Raw genomic sequence first — 20,363 nt, forward strand, 5'->3', positions numbered from 1 at the left:
AAAAGAAAGCAACGATTCCTTTCCCCCGGAAAAATATGTCAAAACACCTTAAAGCAGGCATCAAAGCACAGCTATTATTATGAAAATACAATTATCATTCAATCCCTGCTCCAAACCATTCTGGTTTCCCAAAGAAAACAATGCTCTCGTTTGAATTCAGTGATTTAAAAGTGATGAAGTCATTTTCGACTTGAACCACGGGCCCTGACTATTTTATTACATGTCAGAGATGATACTCTTTAAAACTGCCATAAATAGCAACCATATGCCATACATACAAGCCACGTATATAAATATAAATATATATATATTGCATTTCCTTGGATAACACATTACTGCAAGTCTAATCCGAAAAAATATATATAAATAGTCGCAAAGCCCTCGTGAAATTATCATGTTCTCGATATGGAGAGAAATGCAAAAAAAAAAAAAAATCAGATTTTTTTTCTTTTTTCTTTTCTTTTCTTTTTTTTTTTTTTTTTTTTTTGGAAATAAGGGTTGGATGCAACCATGTGCCATCATGCCATCCAGCTTGCTCTCCATCCACACAGGGAAACCTATCTCCTGGCAATTTTCACAATTGCTCTTAACCTCTTCCCACCGAGAACTAAAGGCACGACACACTTTTCCCCTCGCCCTCCCTCTCGCCCCAGGGCCCCTGCAAAAGTGCAGATTTCTGCTCATTTCTCTGGGGTCTGACACCCTCTAGGAAAACGGTGAGCATGTCCCTTCCAAGCATGGAGCTCGGTGAGCAAGAGATGCTGCTTTGTTCGGTCTGAAAGTCAGGTCTTTTTCTCTCCTGGTCCTTTATTTTGTGGCTGAGCAAGGGTACCTACCAAGCGCGGTCTTCAGCTCGCCCTCGTCTACGCCGCCCGCAGAACGCCCACACAGCCTGGAAATTCTGCATCGGGGTAACTAGGTCTCCCTAAACTTTTTCTTTCTCTCTCTTTTTATTTTTTCCTTCTCTGCGTCTCTCACATCATGCTGAGTGCTGACTCTGGGCAGGGACCTCGCTCGCCCCACCTCTCACTAGGAGACAGTTAATGCAACGCGCCCTTGATGCTTGAAGCCCTGCCAGCGGTGGATCCCTTCAAAAAGCATAGGATATGAGCACATAAAACCGTTCCCCCTCAACTGACCAAATAGGAAAAAAAAAAAAAAAAGAAAAGAAAAGAAAAGAAAAAAAAAATCAAATGAAAAGGAGAATCCATACTACCACCTTGTGGATTCTTCTCGCAAGAACAGCACCTGCTAGGTTGAATAACCACACACACACACACACACACACACACACACACACACCCTAGTCGGCAGCCCTCACCCCAAATTTAAGTTGGGTCCAAGAGGCAGATTGGGGATGCGCGCCCCAGCTCGCCGGCGCCCCGGGTGCAGGCCTGCGCTCCGCGCGCTCCCCGCGCTGCGACTCCCCGCCACCCCCGGGCCCCCAACGCCGCCAGCCCCGAAAGAGCAGCCCGGGGCTCCGGAAATAAATACCGAGAGACCCGCACCTGCCGGCAGCGCAGAAGGAGGAGTCGCAGAAAAGACAACCCGCAGTCAAAAAATAACAAAATAATAAAAATAAAAATAATGAAAATAATAATAATAATAATAATAATAATAATAATAATAAAAAGGAAGGGAAAAAATCCAGCAAGCCGCGGGGACGGGGAAGGGGACGGGGACGGCAACGGGGAAGGGGACGGCGACGGGGACGGGGACGGGGAAAGGGACGGGGACGGCGACGGGGACCGGGACGGAGACGGCGACGGGGACGGAGACGGGGACGGCGACGGGGACGGGGTCGGGGACGGGGTCGGGGACGGGGACGGGGACGGGGCGGGAGGGATGGAGACGACGTCCCTCGGAGCGAGCGGGACGCGCGCCCAGGTGTCCCCGCCGGGCAGGGCTGCGGGGCCCTCAGCGCCCCGGGCGACAGGGCGCCGTGTGTGCGGCCAGCAGGCGCCGGAACGGGCGCCCGGGCCCAGGGATGCGCGCAGCCAGACAGACCCCGGGGCGGCCCAGGGGCCCCGCGCCCCAGCCTGCGAGCCTGCGCGCCCTCCGGGGGCCCCGGGGAGCCGCGGCTGGCGGGCGGGGCGGGAAGGGGGGGCGCGCTGGGAGGCAGCGGGCGGGGGTCCCAGCGCCCCCGAGCCCCCGAGCCCCCCCGCCGCAGGGTGCGCGCCCAGCGCTGCGCCCCCGCCGCCCCCGCCCGCGCTTCCGCAGGTCGAGCCACGCGGCCGCAGGGGCGCCGCGGCGGCCTGGGGGAGGGGCAGGACGCGAGTTCCCAGGCCGGCTCCCGGGTCTCCAGGCCCCCCCGCTGCCCCCACCCCCGCCTCGGGCAGCCGGGGGCGATCCCAGGGCCCAGCGGGGTGGGAGGGGGCCCCCGGCCGAGCGGCGCTGGGCGCGGGTGGGGGCGGGGGACGCGGGCCGCCGGCGCTGGGGGTGGCGGGGCACGGGGGAATTGTGCAGCGCGGCCGGCGGCTGCTTCGGGACGGGGGTTCGTGCCGGGCGGCCCGGGGCTGTGGGGGTGGCCCAGGTCGGCCGCGGCTCCCCAGACCCCCCCCCCGCAGCACAGCCCAGGGTGAGGGTGCCGGCCGGCCGTGCGCCCCGCGGGCTCGGCTCCCGGGAACCCGCTGCCCTGCGGGCACCGAGCGGGGGCTGCATCCCCCGAGACCCGCGCTGGGGCGCCCGGCGCCCGTCCCCGCAGCTACCAACTTTTGTGGTCCTGCAGCCGGGCGGGCCGTGCGAGCTGGGGGCAGGGGGAGGGGGGCCCGGCAGCAGCCGCGTGCCCCCCGGAAAGGTCCAGGCCACAGCCACAGGCTCCGGGAGCAGCGCACCCCTCCCTCCTGCCCGCCGCCGGCCTCCCCCCTACCCAGACGCACGGGCAAAGGGGGGCACGGAGCCCGCTCCCCAGCTTTGCAGAAACAGCTCGAAGCTACCGTCATCGGGTCTCCGCCCGGGGTCTCCGGCGCGCCCGGGTCGCTCCCCAGCGAAGCCCAGCCAGGTCCTAATCAATCACGTGCGTTATTTCGTGCATCACACCAGCCGTCATCTTCTACGGAGCCAGCAGAGAGGAAGGAGGAAAAAAAAAATCGCTTAATGCAACCCCAGCCAAGCCTGTTTTCCTTTTTTCTCTCTGGTTAACCCAAAAAAAGCACCCCAGGAGGTGGTAGCTGACAGTTTCCTTAAAGAAGAAGGAGGAGGGGTTAAAAAAAACAAAAAAAAAGAAAAGAAAGAAAGAAAAAAAGCCCGTTGGTTGCTCACAATCTCCAGAAGTACTCCTGTCTTCATCGCCAGTCCCGGTTTGCAGGGAACTGGCGCTTTTCTCCTGCTCCCTCTCTACTGCAGATAAAATTTTTTTTTCCTCCTCTCCCCGCCACACTCTTCTGTTTATTTGTATGGAAGACGGCGCTACTTTGTAAACACATCACACACGGCCCCAGAGCCGTTCAAATAGCTGATTGCAGCAAAATGCTTGCAAACCACGGTGGTCTCGATTTTCTTTTCTTTCTTTTTTTTTTTTAAAGTCCGAAGGGGCAAAAAAAAAAAAAACACAAAAACAAACAAACAAACAAACAAAAAACAAAAATCAAATGCTTCTGTGGAGATGTGCATGAAGCTGGCACAGGACACGCCGCACATACATGTCCACGCTCCCACCCACACCTAAGACATGGAGCGGCAGATGGGAGAAAGTCTTGTCCGGATTTGCAAAATAAAATGAAATAAAAAGGCCAGATGGAGCGAAGCCCCCCAACGCTTTTGGTGAGGCTCGTCGTCTTTGCTGGGGAGCACACGCGAGTCCCGGGGCCGAGAAGGCTGTAAAAAGACAAATCAGGAACCCAGAGACACATCTGAAAAAGGCACCTACCTTAGTCGTGGAAAAGCTGCAGTGGCTCCAAGTGTTCTTTTGCACACATCCAGATTTTTCTAGGGAAGCCTGAGTGAGGGTAGGATTCGGGAGGCTGTGTGGTCCAGGAGCCTGTGCTTGCTTTCTCTCGAATCCCCAGCAGATCTGCTCATCCAAAGGAATGTGGGGACCACCGGCTGGTCCTGGTGGAGGAAATTCGTCGTGTCTGCCCCCGAAGAGTCGGGAAGAACAAGCAACACAGTCCGAGCAGGGAGGGCAGACCGAGGTCTGAATAAGAGCTCTGTGCTGAGAGACAGAGACGGGTCTGCAAGGAAAAGGGGAGATTGAAGAGAGAGCTCCCGAGTCTCCCCGGTCCCCCTCTGCTATTGGACCAAACTGAATGGAATTTACAAAGCCAGCAGCCAATAGATCTCCGCACTGGGTCCCATCACTACAGAAACCACATCCACAGCTACAAGCGAATGCAAAGAGCAGCTAATCCCAATGCAAACCAGCTGTAACCGAGGTCCCCTCCCGGGGCCGGGGTGGCGGAACAGGTGAGCGCGTCACACTGGGCCACCGGGGCTCGGGCGCGCGCAGGCTGCTCTCGGGCAGGACCCTCCCCGGCAGACGCGCTACAGTATTTGCAAACATCCTTAACTCTTGGAGGGTGTGCAGGGCAAGAGCGCCGGCAGGTACAGCCCTTCCCGGTGGCCAGGCTGACAGATGCGTTCCGGTTCGGGGTGTCATGGTGCTTCTCTCTGGCAAGCCAAAATTCTTGGCAGCAAAACGACAGTGAAGGTCTGTAAAGGACAGAGCCTCCTTTACGCCCAGGTGATGGGCCGATACCTTTTGTTTGGTCACGTTCTTTTCCGAGACAGTATTTTGTTGTTGTTGTTGTTGTTTCATGAATAAAAGAGTGGAGATGTTGCTAGGATTTGGCCAGTTATTTTTAAATAACTCATCTTCATTTGCAGGGTGCAGGAGTTTATCTTTCCCCAGCCAACTTCCAGGGTGGTGCTGTGACCCAGTATTTATCATGGGAGTTGGAGGGAGTTGGCTCTGAATGGGCAATGTCTGGAGTCCCTAACTGATAAGTCACTAAACCGATAAAGCCCCGCACAGTGTGGCGCGATATGAGCACAGATTCCCAAACCACGTTGCTCGGGGTCAAATTCCACATGACCTTAGGTGTGTAGTTTAAATGTCTTGTCTCTGCATCTGTAAAATGGGGTGGATGGACGTCATCACTGCCTCATTGTATCATTGTGATGTGAGCTAACACAGGACTCAACATGCAACTCTAAAGTAATGCTTGCTTCTCTTAAAATTATTTCACAGGCCTACGAATGTATTTGTTGAAGGAAAAAGATGATGGCCGCTACCCAGAGGACTTGGACAGCAAACTTAGGCATCCAACCTGCCGTAAGTGTTTGCTGTGTTGGCATAATTAGGGACTCCGCACAAGTTTTGAGAGAGGAGCTCACGGGGGATGTGGCCACTAAAGGGGAAGGTGAGGCCTACTGAGTCGGGGGATCTACTTTCATATCAAGTGTCCACCCTTGCTAGCTTTGACTTGCTGGAAAGTCTGTCGTATTCTGTGAATCTGGGAGATTACATCTGCTAGGCAGTGACTTAAAATAGCTCTTTTGTGGGTTTTTCAGGATGATTAAGTGAGATACTATGCATGAAAATACCTTTTACCAATAACTTGTATACAAATACCTATGTCTGCATATATATAAGATATGTATCCAATAATAGAAGAAACACGTGTTTTATACAAATAGATATTTAATTGGATAGATATGTAAGATCCAGTAACATAATAGTATTGCTAATAAATACAGCCTTTTCCCTAAATCAATGACCTAGGTAGATATCAATACAAAAAATATAGACGTAGACATATGTATCTGGCAAGGCAGAGGTTAGAAGAGTTTCCACTTGAACATAATACTTTATAGGAGGCCAAAAAGTCATTGACTTTGCCAAGAATATATTAATTAATTGATTGATTTATAAATTCAAGTATTTGTTGAGCATGGGCATGGTCCTAAGCACGGAATATGCATTTGTAAGTCACAGCCCTTTATTTTTGAAGAAGCATATGGTCTAGTGGGTAAGGTAGCCAACAGTGTAAGAAAAAGAAATGATTACAAGAGGGTGTGGGGAAAATCCTGTGATGCATGAGTTCTTAGGGATCCATAGAGGTGGAAATGCTGAAGGAAGGGTCTTTCTTTGAAAGAGAAGTAAGTAGTCATTGATCAGGTGCAGAAGTTGAGGGAGAAAAAGCTCTGGAAACACCGTGGATAATGCACAGCATCAACTACATGCATGTGGGATTTGAAGCGTGGAGGGTGTGGTGTGAGCAGGGCACGGGGTGCGCAAAGAAAGGAGATAAGACAAGAGGGTGAAGAAGCATTCTGAGACCTATTTATGGAGGATCTTGAAGGCCATGGGGAACAAGTGGAGTTTATCCCATAACTGATAACGTAGTGTAAGCCCTGGTAGGGGAGAAATAATCAGATTTACATTTTAGGACAATCCCAATGGGGCAATATGGAGAATGAGTTAGAGGGGGACAAAATTATGGGAACAAAGGAGATTATTTTCTGAGACTCGTGGAAGGGTGGATGTCATAAATGATGTCCGGAAAAACAGAGAGAGAGAGAGAGAGAGAGAGAGGACACAGTGAACCCTAAATGCAGTCTTGGCTAACCCAGTATTGGGCAATACTAAGTCATGCCTCAGCTACTTACAAGGATTTAAAAAAAAAAAACAGAAATATGATTAAGTAGAATAATAATTATTAGTGTAATAGTAATATATGCTATTTGGTTAACTGCCACACAGTATTGGAGATATAAATATGTATGATATACAAGATGCTGAAAATCTAAGAGGGTGTTAAATCAGTAAAATCCAAGGTGATATATGGTATATGGAGCCTATGAGAAGCCTAGGAGAAGCATAGCCTGCTTCCTGAAGGGAAGATGAGAAAATCTCTCATACATAAAGAAGGTTTTTTACGGGGAATTGGAGAGCAGAGGTGGGAGATCATTCCGAGTGAAGAAAGCCTGGAAGAGAGAAATGGACATGGAGTAGACAGAGGTTCTGAACGTGCCGAAGGACCACCCTGATAGCTGTTCCGCACTCTTGGAACTCAACCGCATGGATCCAGATTTAGTAGATCTTGAGTTAGCTCTATGGACCTGAATTTTTATGGACCTTTTGCTAAGTGAGTCTTTTTTTTTTTAATTTTTTATTTATTTATGATAGTCACAGAGAGAGAGAGAGAGGCAGAGACACAGGCGGAGGGAGAAGCAGGCTCCATGCACCGGGAGCCTGACGTGGGATTCGATCCCGGGTCTCCAGGATCGCGCCCTGGGCCAAAGGCAGGCGCCAAACCGCTGCACCACCCAGGGATCCCTAAGTGAGTCTTTTTTAAGAAGCCCTCGAATTAAACCATGAACATATTAATGGTGGTGAGTTTATGGTAGGTTCCTAGCATCCATGAAGAAGAAGAAGGAGACATAGATCAGACCAAGTTATGGATGGTCATGGACACCCGTTCACTGGAATCGTGGCTGGCTTTAGCACACAAGAGGCACGGATTCACTTTTAGGAAGTTTACCCAGAAGCATTTTAGGGTATGGCTTCGTTTTAGGGACGGCTTATCGCAGGAACATTCCAGAACAGGGGAGTACCGTCGGTAATCTATTGCAGCATTCATAAAGTAAGGTGGCGACGGTAAAAGCTAAAAACAAGAAATGGGTGGAATAAATAATCATTACAAGACTTGAAATCATGGGAATTGGTTAACAGCGGGCTGGGACCCTAGAACACGAAGAGTCTACAAGATTGCCTTGATGTTGCAAGATGGAAAAGCGAAGATAAATGAAAACATGCAGAACCAAAATAAGTTGAATGGGAAGAAATACAAAGACTTTGACTTTGAGGTGCTGACAGATCAGGTCAATAAGATGGGCACACAGAACTCCGATCATCGGAAGATTGGGATTTGATAGGAATAGGAAGCTGAGAGTTGGGTCAATAAATCTGATGGCAACCCCCATGCGTAGGATACTTGAAATTGTGGAGTAAAAAGGAGAGAAAGTGTTAGCTTAAGCGGAGGGACACGTCTTTGGAGGAACCGACACTGAGTGAGCTGAATGCTACCCTCATTCACGTATCTAATGGACACGAACCTTACAATTGCTGCTTATTCCAAGAACTCTTTAAAATACTAAGGATGGAAAAATAAGACATGGTTTTTGTCTGTAACTAGCTAATTCTGAGATATTTTGAGTCCATGGCATTTCTCATCAATACAACTGTCCTATTTTATTTATTTACATACCTATTTATTTATTTATTATATTTTTTTACATTCATTTACCATTGTTGTCACAGTCTTGGGGGGAAAAAAAAAACAAAAAACCTCTGCAACGTTATGATGGTAAATGGCTTTAGGTGGTCATAATTATATGGGACCACATCAGACCATAAATTTTAAAAAGTTTGAGGAAAGATGGGATATGAAATAATTTTTGTATGATCAATCGATTGATCATCGACAGATAGATGATAGATATACAATAGGTGGATAGAGATTCAGACATATATGTTACATATAATAAGTATAGCTGGATTTCATATTGTACTTAATTTATTACAAATTATTATTATTACAGCCCCACTCAAGTAGTAGTATACCCAAATGGGATTTAATGACTAGGTTGTAATATGATTAACGACATCGATTGAATAAAGGGAAACAATGCTGGGAACCTTAAAAATATTTACTCTTGATGTTTTACGAATTCCATTCTTATCATGTCCTCCGATAAACAAACCTGTCCTATCAATGATACAAATTAAACTTCAGACCAGCGTAAGGTGAATTATAATGAATTTCAAACTCACGTCAATCACTTAAAAGAACTTTTGTGACACTAGCGGAAGGTACATACCTTTCCTTCCACATCTAGAGACACTTACTTGCAAGAGACACAAGCGATTGTCTTATCTATCCCCATCGGTTTTGTAGGTAAAGTGTTTTATGAGACTTAGAAAGCTTTAGGGAAAGATATTAAAGTTTATATTTTCCAGTAAGAAGGCTGTACATGCCCCTAATGCAATGCTTGCATCTGAGAAATGGGAATAATGAAATCTTCACAGAAGAGGGTCCACTTCCAGTCTTTCCTAATCTTTTGTCCTTGTGTTATTTCAAATCCATAAAACACCATTAATTATGTAACATGCATCCACGATACGGAGATAGGCTCTGTGCTGACTTTCCATCTGATTATTTTAAATCCTTTCCCTGGTTATTATTTCATCACTGGGCATGATTAGCCTAAATGACTTTTAAATGGCTCTGATTTTTAGAAAATATTCCAGCCCCCGAGTTTCACAGCATTCACTGTGGATGAGAAAGCCATTAACTATTGCTTTTGTGTGAAAACCAAGAATACTGAATCCCAAATAGCTGGAGTTCATTTTTAAATGACATTTGCAGCAACTTTCTCAACTGCTATTGCCTGAGACTTTTTATGAAAATCTCTCTCAATGTCCGTGTCCCTTGACAAGTAAGAACACACACTACACTTGAAAATTGTGAAAAATATGCATAAAACTTCCACTCTCCTGGTTACATGGAATTATATATAAATATATATATACGTATATATGTCATATATAAAATGTATACATAAGATAGAGATGGACAATATATTATATACAGGGTTATATAAATTACATATATAATTTATATTATTTATGTATTTATATAATATATAGCTTTAAAAAATATATAAAGTTATATATTATATACAGTTATATATAATATATATATAGGGTTACAAACAATATGACATATATTACATATAACCTGTCTTTATTTTATATATAAATATATATTCATAAAATACAGTATATCATTATGCATATATAAAATTGTATGTATGTAGAGTTATACATTTATAACTGCTTATATTTATATTATAAATATAATTATGTATAATATATATTATATTGTATGTATTATCTCAGATATAATATATGTACTTCTACATTTCTCTATATTATTATATAAAATAATTGTATATTTTATTTATATTTAATATACAATTAATTAAATATATTTAAATATATGAAATATATTTAATTTATATAATGTATAAGTATATAAAATATTCATGATATATTATAGTTATATGTTATATAAAATATAGAATATATAGTATGTATAATATAATATAGTACAATTATATACAGTAGGGATGCCTGTGTGGCTTAGTGGTTGAGCGTCTGCCTTCGGCCCAGGGCGTGATCCTGGAGTTCTGGAATCGAATCCCGCATCAGGTTCCCAGCATGGAGCCTGCTTCTCCCTCTGCCTGTGTCTCTGCCTCTCTCTCTCTGTGTCTCTCATGAATAAATAAATAAAATCTTTAAAAAAAAACAATAGATACTCATATATATAAAACGTATTATATTAAGTATATGACATTAAATATGTATTTATATATTTGTATATAAAATATTAAAATAATGTTAATATACAATTATATAATATGTGTTACAATTATATTTATATTTAATATATGCATCATTTCATCATTATATACTAATAGATATTATTCTATATATTGGAGCTGTATTGACATAACTACATGTACATATGTATATGACTTTCTCTATATACGTATATTTTATATAACAGGTAGTTACTTATACTCCCACCATGGTTGATTCATGCCTGATTCTGCCTCTGTATCTTTGTTCTGTGTATGTACACTCCCTCTCTTCCTACTTTCATACTTTATACTTCAGAGAATCTGTCTTTGAAAAGAAAGAAATTTAGCGTTGGGAGGCACAAAAAAGGATGTTTCGTGTTAGGGGTAGCATAATGTACTTTGTGTACTGACGTGAGAGCAGACGCCCTCTGTCTTGCTAATGAACGTGTGTCACCCATGCCAGTAGAGAAGTAGAACATCTCTGGAGAATGCCACATGGTTTGCAATTTTTTGAGTCTTAACAAAATGCAGTTGGCATAGGGAAAAAGAGAGAGACAAACCAGGAAACAGGCTCTTAAATCCAGAGAACACGTGGATGGTCACCAGACGGGCAGTCAGTGGGCAGGTGGGGGAAGCAGGTGATGGGGATGAAGGAGTGCACCTGTGATGAGTACCGGCTGATGTATGGAAGTGCTGAATCATTAAACTGTACACCTGAAACTCATATTACATGGTATGTTAACTAACTGAAATTTCGATAAAGACTTTAAAAACTGAAAAAATAAAGTGCAGTTGACATATTAGGACGAATGCTGTCTTTTATCCTTTTGAACTAAAGGTTCATTTTGGAATCTCTTTTTAAAGATAATGATTTAGCTTTGTATCATCTTCATCGACAAGTGAAGTTAAGTGTCGGAAATCTGTTTGGCGTGTGACACACAGAGATGTGTGTGTGCAGCTATGTGCATGTGTGTGTATATGTGTACCTGGGAGACCAGAGCAGTGGGAGGATATGTACTAGGACCAATGGATTCGTTTTGAATGGGGATCAAACTCTGTTATAGGGCCTTGGTACAGTAGTAATATGGTGGTATTTTCCTGGTATCTATGTCCAAGGATATATAGAAAATAATTGTATTTTCCAAGTTTCTGTGACCAAAACTACACGTGCCACATCTCCATGTCAAAAAACCACTGGTGCCTTTTGGGCACAGCCAGTGAAGAAGTGAAATCCTCAGTCCATTTGCCAGTGAGGTACTGAATCCCAACTACTATGTGATCTGACAAGTGGATTCTTCCCCACTCGAGTTTTCTGATGAGACCGCAGCCCCTGCCCAGATGACACTGGCGTTGCAGCCCAGGAACGTCCTAGAGCACAACACCCAGATAAGCCACAGTCCAACTGCTGATGCCCAGAAGCCGTGAGATAGGCCATATGAGTTTCAGCCTCTAGGTCTGGAGTAATTTGCCGTGGCGTAACAAATAATGGTAATAATAGCACGCAAGCACATACGTGCGCATTTATGTCTGCCTGGGCAGATATGCATAGTGATGGCAGTAAGCCAGCTGTAGCACGGAGGATCATAAAAGAACACTGAACAAGTTGAACCAATATCCTGCATATTTTAGTGTTCAGAATGGTTGCTTGGCTCCCTCCGACACACCGTAGATGAATGAAGCAGAAGTACATCATCTGCTCATAAATCCTGCCAAAAGGTATCAAATTAGAGGAAAGGCAGACGTTGACAATGAAATCTGTAATTCCTGCATCAAGCAAAATAGATTTCCTGCACCCTGGCTCAGAACTCTCCTCGACAGCCTTCTCACAGTGCACCAAATGAAGGGAATCCACCCTCCACCTGGTCAGCTCTGTGCTAACCAGGGTGAGAGATGCTCGCAAATGTCACCTAATTCCAAAATAAAAATGCTCATTAATGGGCACCTGGGTGGCTCAGTCGGTTAAGCATCGGACTCTTGGTTTCAGGTCAGGTCGCGATCTGAGAGCTGTGAGATTGAGCCCCATATCGGTTCCATTCTCAGCAGAGTCTGCTTCAGATTCTTGCCTTCTTCCTCTGCACATCCCTCCTGCTCATGCACATGCTCTCTCTCTCTAAAATAAATAAAATCTTAAAAGAATAAATAAAAATGCTCATTACTTTTCACAAAAAAAGAAGTTGAATTTTGCTTCATTTTCTCTGGTCTACTTTCTTCTCATAAATTGGGCTGATTACTCTGAAAACATTCATCAACCTTTCCTGGGAAGGGTGGCTGTCACCGTGTCTTCCTCCCGACACCGTGTCATCCGTGGGTGTTGAGATTCCCACCTTGGGGAGACCATCGTGAAATCATTTGCAAATGTCACCTAATCCACTCGTAAGATCCCTAGCCCTCTAGTATGAAATGAAGTAACACGGTTTTGATCAACAGCGTGAAAACGTGAAGCGCCGGGTGAACACGATCCCTACGCCCACTGCGCCGCCAAGTCACCTGTGCACATAACTAGCATAATTAAGTTATTCTGTCCAGAGATCCCTGACAGTGATGGTAAACAAGCCCTCTTTGATAGCAATCAGGGATCAATAGTCTTTAACGGGAGCATCTAGCAGATGGGTTACGAGACTGCAAAGGAATGTTTATTCCAAGTTGGCCAATTTAAAGAAAATAAAAATTATTTATAGATCCTATTCTTAAATTCGCATTCAAAATGTGTTTCATAATCCTAAGGAATAAAAATGTCTCCCTCCTCCCCTTCTCTCTCTCTCTCTCTCTCTCTCTCTCACACACACACACACACACACACACACACACACGGGTTTGCACACACTTTTTTTTTTTTTCCTCTCTGGAAAGGACTGGGCTGCAGGAGGCAGGGCTCACTTACGTCAGCAATTCTCCCCTTTTGCCCAAGGACCCCACAGGCATTTGTTTCACTGGGCTGCAGGCTGTGCCCACCGTTCCATGGAGAAGCCCTGGACAGCCTGAGACCCCAGCCACCCTCAAACCCATTCTCATGTCTAGTTGGACACCCCACCCCTTCCATGAGAGCCTCCCCTTGGTTCTAGCTGGGCACCTCACCCCTTCCATGAGAGCCTCCCCTTGGTTGAGTCCAGGCCCCTGGAGCACTGACGCGTCCTGGTCTTCCCCACCAGGCTGCTTCCCGGGCGTTGGAAGAGCACTTCTAACCATGCAGAGTGGTCTCCCAGAGGGATTTCTCTAATCTTTCTGCTCTGTGTGAACAGAAAAGTGCACGAAAGCCAGACAGCCACTTGCAACCTCCAAGATTTTAGCTAATCTCTGGGTTGGCGCTGGAAATCAGAGCGGTGGAAACACAAACACTTCAGTGCAGTCTTTGCCGGACTGTGGAAACTGGGTCTTCCTGGGGTTCATCCATCTGTACCACACCTGCCTTGTCAGCGTAGCAGGGCTGTCTTCCCTCCAAAGGCTCATCCCTCAACCATCTGGCTTCCTTCAAGCCACCTTTTTCTTAATTAATAACACACACTTTCATTTCTCATGGAAGTCAAACACCCCACATTGGCTGAGACGCTAAATAAGTTTGCTAGAACATTCCTTGAGAAACAGACTTCCCTCTAGGCATCTTTTGAAGTTGCCAGCTCTCCACCATGTTTTCTCTCTTACTTTATTTCCAATTTTAGGTTTTTCTTCATTATAGCAGTCTAGATATTTAAAATCTACTATTAGTGCTGAAGTAGAGAAAGAGAGAGAAGGAGGAGGAGGAGAGACAGACAGGCTGAGGAGCATCGGGAAGAAGAGAAAAAAGAAAGCAAACAGCAGAATCGCAAGTGAGTTGTTTTTCCCCTTAAACTATTTTCCACTTCCAGATCTAGTTGGGTCTCATGTCAGTAGATAATAACACTTTAAATACCATTTGTTAACCCAATCTTACATAGATCCCATGGAAATATTTAACCTGGCATCAATTGTGTAACAATGAAATTAACAATATCCAATGATTTACATACAGGAGAGTTGCAAAGGAGGTAGTTCATCTACAAATATCACTCTTCTGAGCCCAATTTCTGATCCCCGTGTCACTCCGAGAAGAGGTCAGGGCCCGTCCATTTGCGAAGGACGAGTGCATTAGAACAGTGATGACTCCCACTCTTACACCGGTGTTAGAAAAATATGAATCTCTGGATGAATGTCTGGCTTTTTCCCTCCCTTCTAATCTGGCTCCGTGCATTCGTAGCACTGGGAAGCTCAAGTCCCCGCATCTTCCATGTGGGGGTGAAGCATTAAGTGATGGAGAAGTTGCTGGAATTGGGAGGGAAGTCATGTTCCTTCTTACATTGAGCTGCTGCTCAAGACGCTCATCAGAGCTGGAATCCCTGACAGCTGGAACAAAGCAGGCGGGATATTGATTTTCTTGGCTTATATGTCCCCCCCCCCCTTGTAAATCCATAGAGTGCTTTGCATTCATCGTAAACGTAGCAGTTACATAAGTGATATATGATAGGAGACGCTCTTCGCCGTCTCTCATGTCCTGTGTGACTTGCAAGAGAGGTATTGGCTCTTCCTGTGTTTTGCGCTATCTCTTTGAGAAGAATTGTCTAGTCAACAGCCTGGAAAGATGGCTCGTGGCTTTTTACAGAGCAGAGCATGGGTTTGTGTGCCCCTTATTATGTGCCCATAATGCCCATTATAACGTAGTTGACTTCCGTGACCTCAGGATACTTGCGTGGCATCCACGTGGGCCTCTCGGCCTCGCCCCTTTGGGACTTAGAGTGCAGAAGGGCGGGGGGGAGGAGGGCAATCGTGGTGTTTGCTGTGCTGTGAGTTATAATGCTGTGTCTCTGACCCAAGGGTTTCGTGTCTTCTGCAAGCATCCGTGAAGGTCCGGCTGGCTGGCTTGATAGCTTCCAAAATGAGTAAAATCTCAGATGCTTACCTAGTTCCTGGAAGTGGATACAGCAGTACCAAGGAGTAAAACCCATCGAGGAATCGGGCTCAGCAGGCACTGAGCACCCATGGGCCTGGGTGCGTTGGACGGTAGAGAAGTGACCAGACCAGGAAGGCCAATGTGTGTTGATATTTGGTTACACGTTTGTCATCAATTTCCAGGAAAAACAGCACAATTATGCAGTGAGGCTGCCTTTGTGTTTTCAAGGATCAGCATCCATTTCTTTTAAGGTCTCATCAGCATCAGCCAGTCCTACGACATAAACGTTCCAGCCACTCTGGAAGGATGCTCATCAGAATGCAGCTCTAACAGCTGATTTTTATGCACAGCCAGGGAAGCAGAGGGAAGGCCTGTCAGGGAATGGGATAGACTTTTCCAGATATATTATCTTACTGAATATTTTTTTGACAAGTAGAGGAAGAGGATATTCAATCTCTCCATAACACGGATGAGGAAGGCAAGGCTTTGAAAGTCCAGGAAGCATGTTTCTGATGTAAGTAACTAATAAAGCATTGGGCTCCGCGCTCAGTGGGGAGCCTGCTGGAAGATTGTCTCCCTCTGCCCCTCCCTCAACTCACGTGCTCCTCTCTCTCTCTCAAATCAATAAATCTTTAAAAAAGGTAAACTCCCCCCGCCCCAAATAAAAAAGAACAGAAAATATATTCATGGTACGTAGCACCGTATGGATTGGAAAAAAAAAATCCACATATAAGTGGACCTGCACAGTTCAAACCCTGTTATTCGGGGGTCAACTGTATATACTTAGTCCATCAGCAGATTTAGAGTCTATCTAACATATTCTATATATCTAGTATATATTATATATAAAACACAGGTAGGGGGATTAGGAAAATAGGTTTTAAGAGTCTCTCTGGGGCTGGGGTGATGATGAACAATAGACTGAAACAAGCTGCTACTAGACACTATATATATGAAAGGAAAATTATAAGACCTTACACTTCTTCATAAAGCATCCATAGCCTCTCAGAAAAGCAAGTAAATATGAATTTAGTAATATATACGGGCTCACAATAGTGCAGGACACTTCAACGTGCACAAAAAATGGTACAAGGCATGGTCCTCAAGAGATGCGTTTATGTCACCGAAAACATATATGTGAAGCCTAGTAGCGGCCACAAACATATTTAGCTGCTGGGTTTCTAGGTCAGGTAAGTCCCGATTTGCAGCAGGTGTTGACTTCCGTGGGGAAATACTTGGATCCTCGCTGATATCCTTTATCAACGTGAAGTCCCAGAATGTGGAAATAGGAAGATAGATGCACAGAGGGGGAGCCTGATGCTATAGGATTTCCATTATGAACGTAGGATAGGCCCACCCTCAAAAGTATGGCTCGATCTCCCCACCATGAGATCAGGAACTGAGCCAAACCCAGAGCCGGTGGCTTAACCAGGAACCCCAACATAGGCGAATTCCCGAAAGCAACCATGCTTGTTTCTGCTAAATCAAGTTTTCATATGTAAAATTTCACCATGCTCACCTCTTAAAGACTCCTCAGAATGAAACCTCCTCCAACCTCCCAGGTGCAAATGCAAATTCCAACAAAAATGCAAAGTTGGTTACAATGCCATTGGTGATTGATCACTTCCCCCGCCCTGAGTCGCCCTTCCCCAGAGGAGATGGGGTCACGTTGCTTAGGATTTGGAAAGGGGGATAATGGGGGCTGGATGGTCAGAAGAGAATAGTTCAGCGTATTCAATAATAACCCTATAATTTATAGATTTTATTTATTCAGTTCCCTTATCATCTTTAAAGATCTTTTACGAAGTTGCTGTCGAAATTTTGTATTTCAGCAAAAGGGGGAATGAACAAGATGCACACAATAAATGTTTTTGGCACAGAGAAGCTCCCTTGGGTATTCTGGATTCCAGCAAAGGCCCAGTAGCCCAGTGATCCAACTGGGGAATCTGAGGAAGCTGACCTGCATCTCCCTCGTGGGGATGAATCAGGCACAATTACAGTGGACACTGACTCAACTGGCATCATCGAGAGACTATTGTACATCTGTGCATCTAAACAGACTGGCAAACTTTTATATTTTTTATTTTTTTTATTTTTGGCAAGCTTTTATTTTTAAATCATAAGCCAGTGATCTACTAAACGATAATTAAAGGATATAAAATTAAAAGCACTTTTTTCTCCCCCCACCCCCCCGTGAGATTATGGAATCTTGTTTTGTGGAGGAAGAGGGATTTAAACATTTATCTCACACTTTAAAGGGATTAATAATTGTGACACAAAACTTCAGCCGGTTTTAGTACAACCTTTTATAAGATTTAGTCCTTATAATATCTCCCGCTTTCTCTTATTGAAGTAGACATTTCAGTAAAAGTAATATAGTGATTGGATTTGAACGTTTGCGACAGATGAATATTTTATTTTATGAGGAGAAAAAAAAGACAGGAAACAATTTATGAACTTAACTATAGGAATGTGCTAAATCTGATTTCTTATATTCAGCGATGGGGAGGTTAAGAGGCAGGAAGCTTTCACCGGGAGCACAGGCTGTTATGCAGATTGAAAAGCTTTAGTCCTACAAGGTCATTCCTGTTTAGTTTCTTAGAATGGCAGTCGAAATGTTTTGTTGGTCAAGTTTGATGTTTAAAAACACTTAGGAAAATTATGTTACTTTTTTTTTTTTTTTCAAATCTGTGCAAAGCTCTCGGTTTTTCATCTGGGGATATTTCTGGGAAGGCAAATCAGGGACATCCAAGTTCTCTCTTCTGGTTTTAATGGCCAGCTTGTTATTTCTTTAAATGTGTTCCCATTTAACTGTGATTCATGGGGCACAGGCTACCAGTTTTACTGGGGATGAAAAGCAGAGATCTACGAGTGAAGATACTCTGGGCAAAAATAAATAAAAAAATTTAAAAATGAAATGACATAAAATAAAATAAAGTAAAATAAAATGAAATAAAATAAAATAATAAATAAAATAAAACAAAAAATAAAATAAAATAAAATAATAAAATAATTAATAAAATAATAAAATAAAATAAAATAAAATAATAAAATAATAAAATAATAAAATAATAAAGTAATAAAATAATAAAATAATAAAGTAATAAAATAAAAAATAAAATAAAATAATAAAATAATTAATAAAATAATAAAAAATAAAAAATAAAATAATAAAAAAATAAAATAATAAAATAATTAATAAAATAAAAAAATAAAATAAAATAAAATATAAAATAAAAATTGCTAGAGGATACCCGGCTGTTCCCACCACACTGTAGAATCACAGTAAATTATGTTTGGGTTGTAATAAAGCTAATGAGTTTTGGTGGCAAGTTGCTTGCGTTTGTAGGTGGCCGATAGCTGTGTTCACGTTTATTTCAGGGTGTGGATACACTTTACGTAGCAGCATGTTTTCACGGGAAGGATCCATCACCACAGGCTTTCACACATTTCCCAAACGTTGTCTCCCAGACGCATCTAGAAACAAAGTGCTCCTCCTGGTTGTAAAATCGCTCCCTCTTTGTAGGTTGCACTTCCTTGAAGTTGGGATACTATCAGTTTGAGACGCTCCCTCCAATGCGTGAGGGTAGGTTTTAGTTGTTACCAACTAGAATTTTGCAGTGTTCCTTGGGAGCTGGGTGTACCTGCCCTGAGAATCTGGGTGACTACTACCTGTTTTAAGATAATGCAAACAAAAGCACCTAGCTAAGAGATTCTAGCTTAGAAATATGGCCTCATGAAGCCCGAAGAGCCTCTGGAAACCCAGCTTCATTTTAATATTGGCAAATCTCACCAGAGTTGGCCACATTGCCTTTTGAATTTTCCTGGGACCTTTTCCTGTTGAGATAAATAAATACATTACTTAACATAACCACTTGGAAGACTGTCTTCTCCCTTGGGATTTTTTTCATTTGGAAAATGAGCAAGAAAAAAAAAAGCAGTTTTGTCTTATATCCCCATCTCATGCCCAAAGAGTCTTCCTGCTAAGCTCTGCGTTGAGCGACCCATGTTTTTGTGCAAACAAATCCATATGCTGCGTGAAGAAATATTACCTTGAAAGATACTGTGGATTTATCTAAGAAAACCTGAAACCAAAGACAGTTGATTCTGTTTCTGGGTAAGTCAGAGGGAACATAAAATTGAAATTAAGGTTTTTTTTTTTGTTTTGTTTTGGGAAGTGGATTGGCTGTCCTAATAGGTCTGCAGTCATATGAATGGAAAGGACACCCAATTTGTTTAGGTCGGCCTTGAAATTGAACAACCAATTTGGTCTGGCCATTAAGTCGGTGTTGATTTGGTCTGGGCATTAAGACAAGCTTCAACCAGTTTGATTTTCTTCTTTAACTTTGAAACTCTCTGCTTGGCACTATTTAGGAAAAGTTTTGATTTCAAGTCTACAGAAAGAGTAACGAAACTGCAAATAACATTGCAGCTTTTCTGCAGGAATCTAAAAGGGGAAAGACGACGCAAAGAATTCAATTTAAAAATGTTTATCTCCACTTTACTGTAATGGGATTTTCCACCCCATATTTATGCATTCCTTCCTCCCGTTTCATTCTTAAATAAATCCAGAGACGAGAATAGAAGGAATGTCTCCCATAGTTACATTTGGGCCTAAACAATGAAGTCATTTATTTAAAGGAGGATTATTTTTGTTAAGCAGAATAGCGCTATTGTACAAGCTGTTGTTGGGTTTGTTATTTATTAAGTATCATACTCTGCACTAAACACAAAGGAATGCACTGTCGATCTCAGTTTCGTTCTGCAGACAGGACGTTGGGCAGGAGAAATTGAACACCCTGACACTTCATTCTCCAACAAGCACCGCATTTCACATGATGACCATTCTTTTCCGGGGAGGATGGGTTTGCTCAGGGCCATAAATCCCAATATGAAGGGTCCAGACCACCAGTTCTTTGCAGCAGTAGAGTTAGAGAGATGCGTACCCAACATATCTGGGAAATTTGGGTGTGGGGTTGGGTCCGCACATATACACACACGCCCCAGAAGAGAAGAGGGTACTGAAAAAAGTTTTAATCGTGAAAAACATGAAAATAACCCAAGTCAAAAATAATGTGAATAGAGATTGGGCATC

The 20,363-nt window shown here is 43.8% G+C and overlaps 1 protein-coding gene across 5 annotated transcripts in view; it reads right to left on the reverse strand.

Annotated features, from left to right (window-relative positions):
* Window positions 1-4,295, reverse strand: part of NLGN4X (neuroligin 4 X-linked) — a 299,806-nt gene extending 295,511 nt beyond the window's left edge. The window contains exon 1 of one of the 5 annotated variants that reach the window (XM_041742301.1): window positions 3,869-4,295. The gene's annotated coding sequence lies outside the window, so the exon portion shown is untranslated. Of the gene's footprint in view, window positions 1-836; window positions 928-2,879; window positions 2,966-3,261; window positions 3,301-3,868 lie in introns of those variants that run through there. The other 4 variants (XM_041742305.1, XM_041742303.1, XM_041742302.1 and 1 more) reach the window with 4 other exon arrangements.
* Window positions 4,296-20,363: the final 16,068 nt, after the last annotated feature.

The sequence above is a fragment of the Vulpes lagopus genome, chromosome X, assembly GCF_018345385.1.
Source record: "Vulpes lagopus strain Blue_001 chromosome X, ASM1834538v1, whole genome shotgun sequence".
Classification (NCBI taxonomy): domain Eukaryota; kingdom Metazoa; phylum Chordata; class Mammalia; order Carnivora; family Canidae; genus Vulpes; species Vulpes lagopus.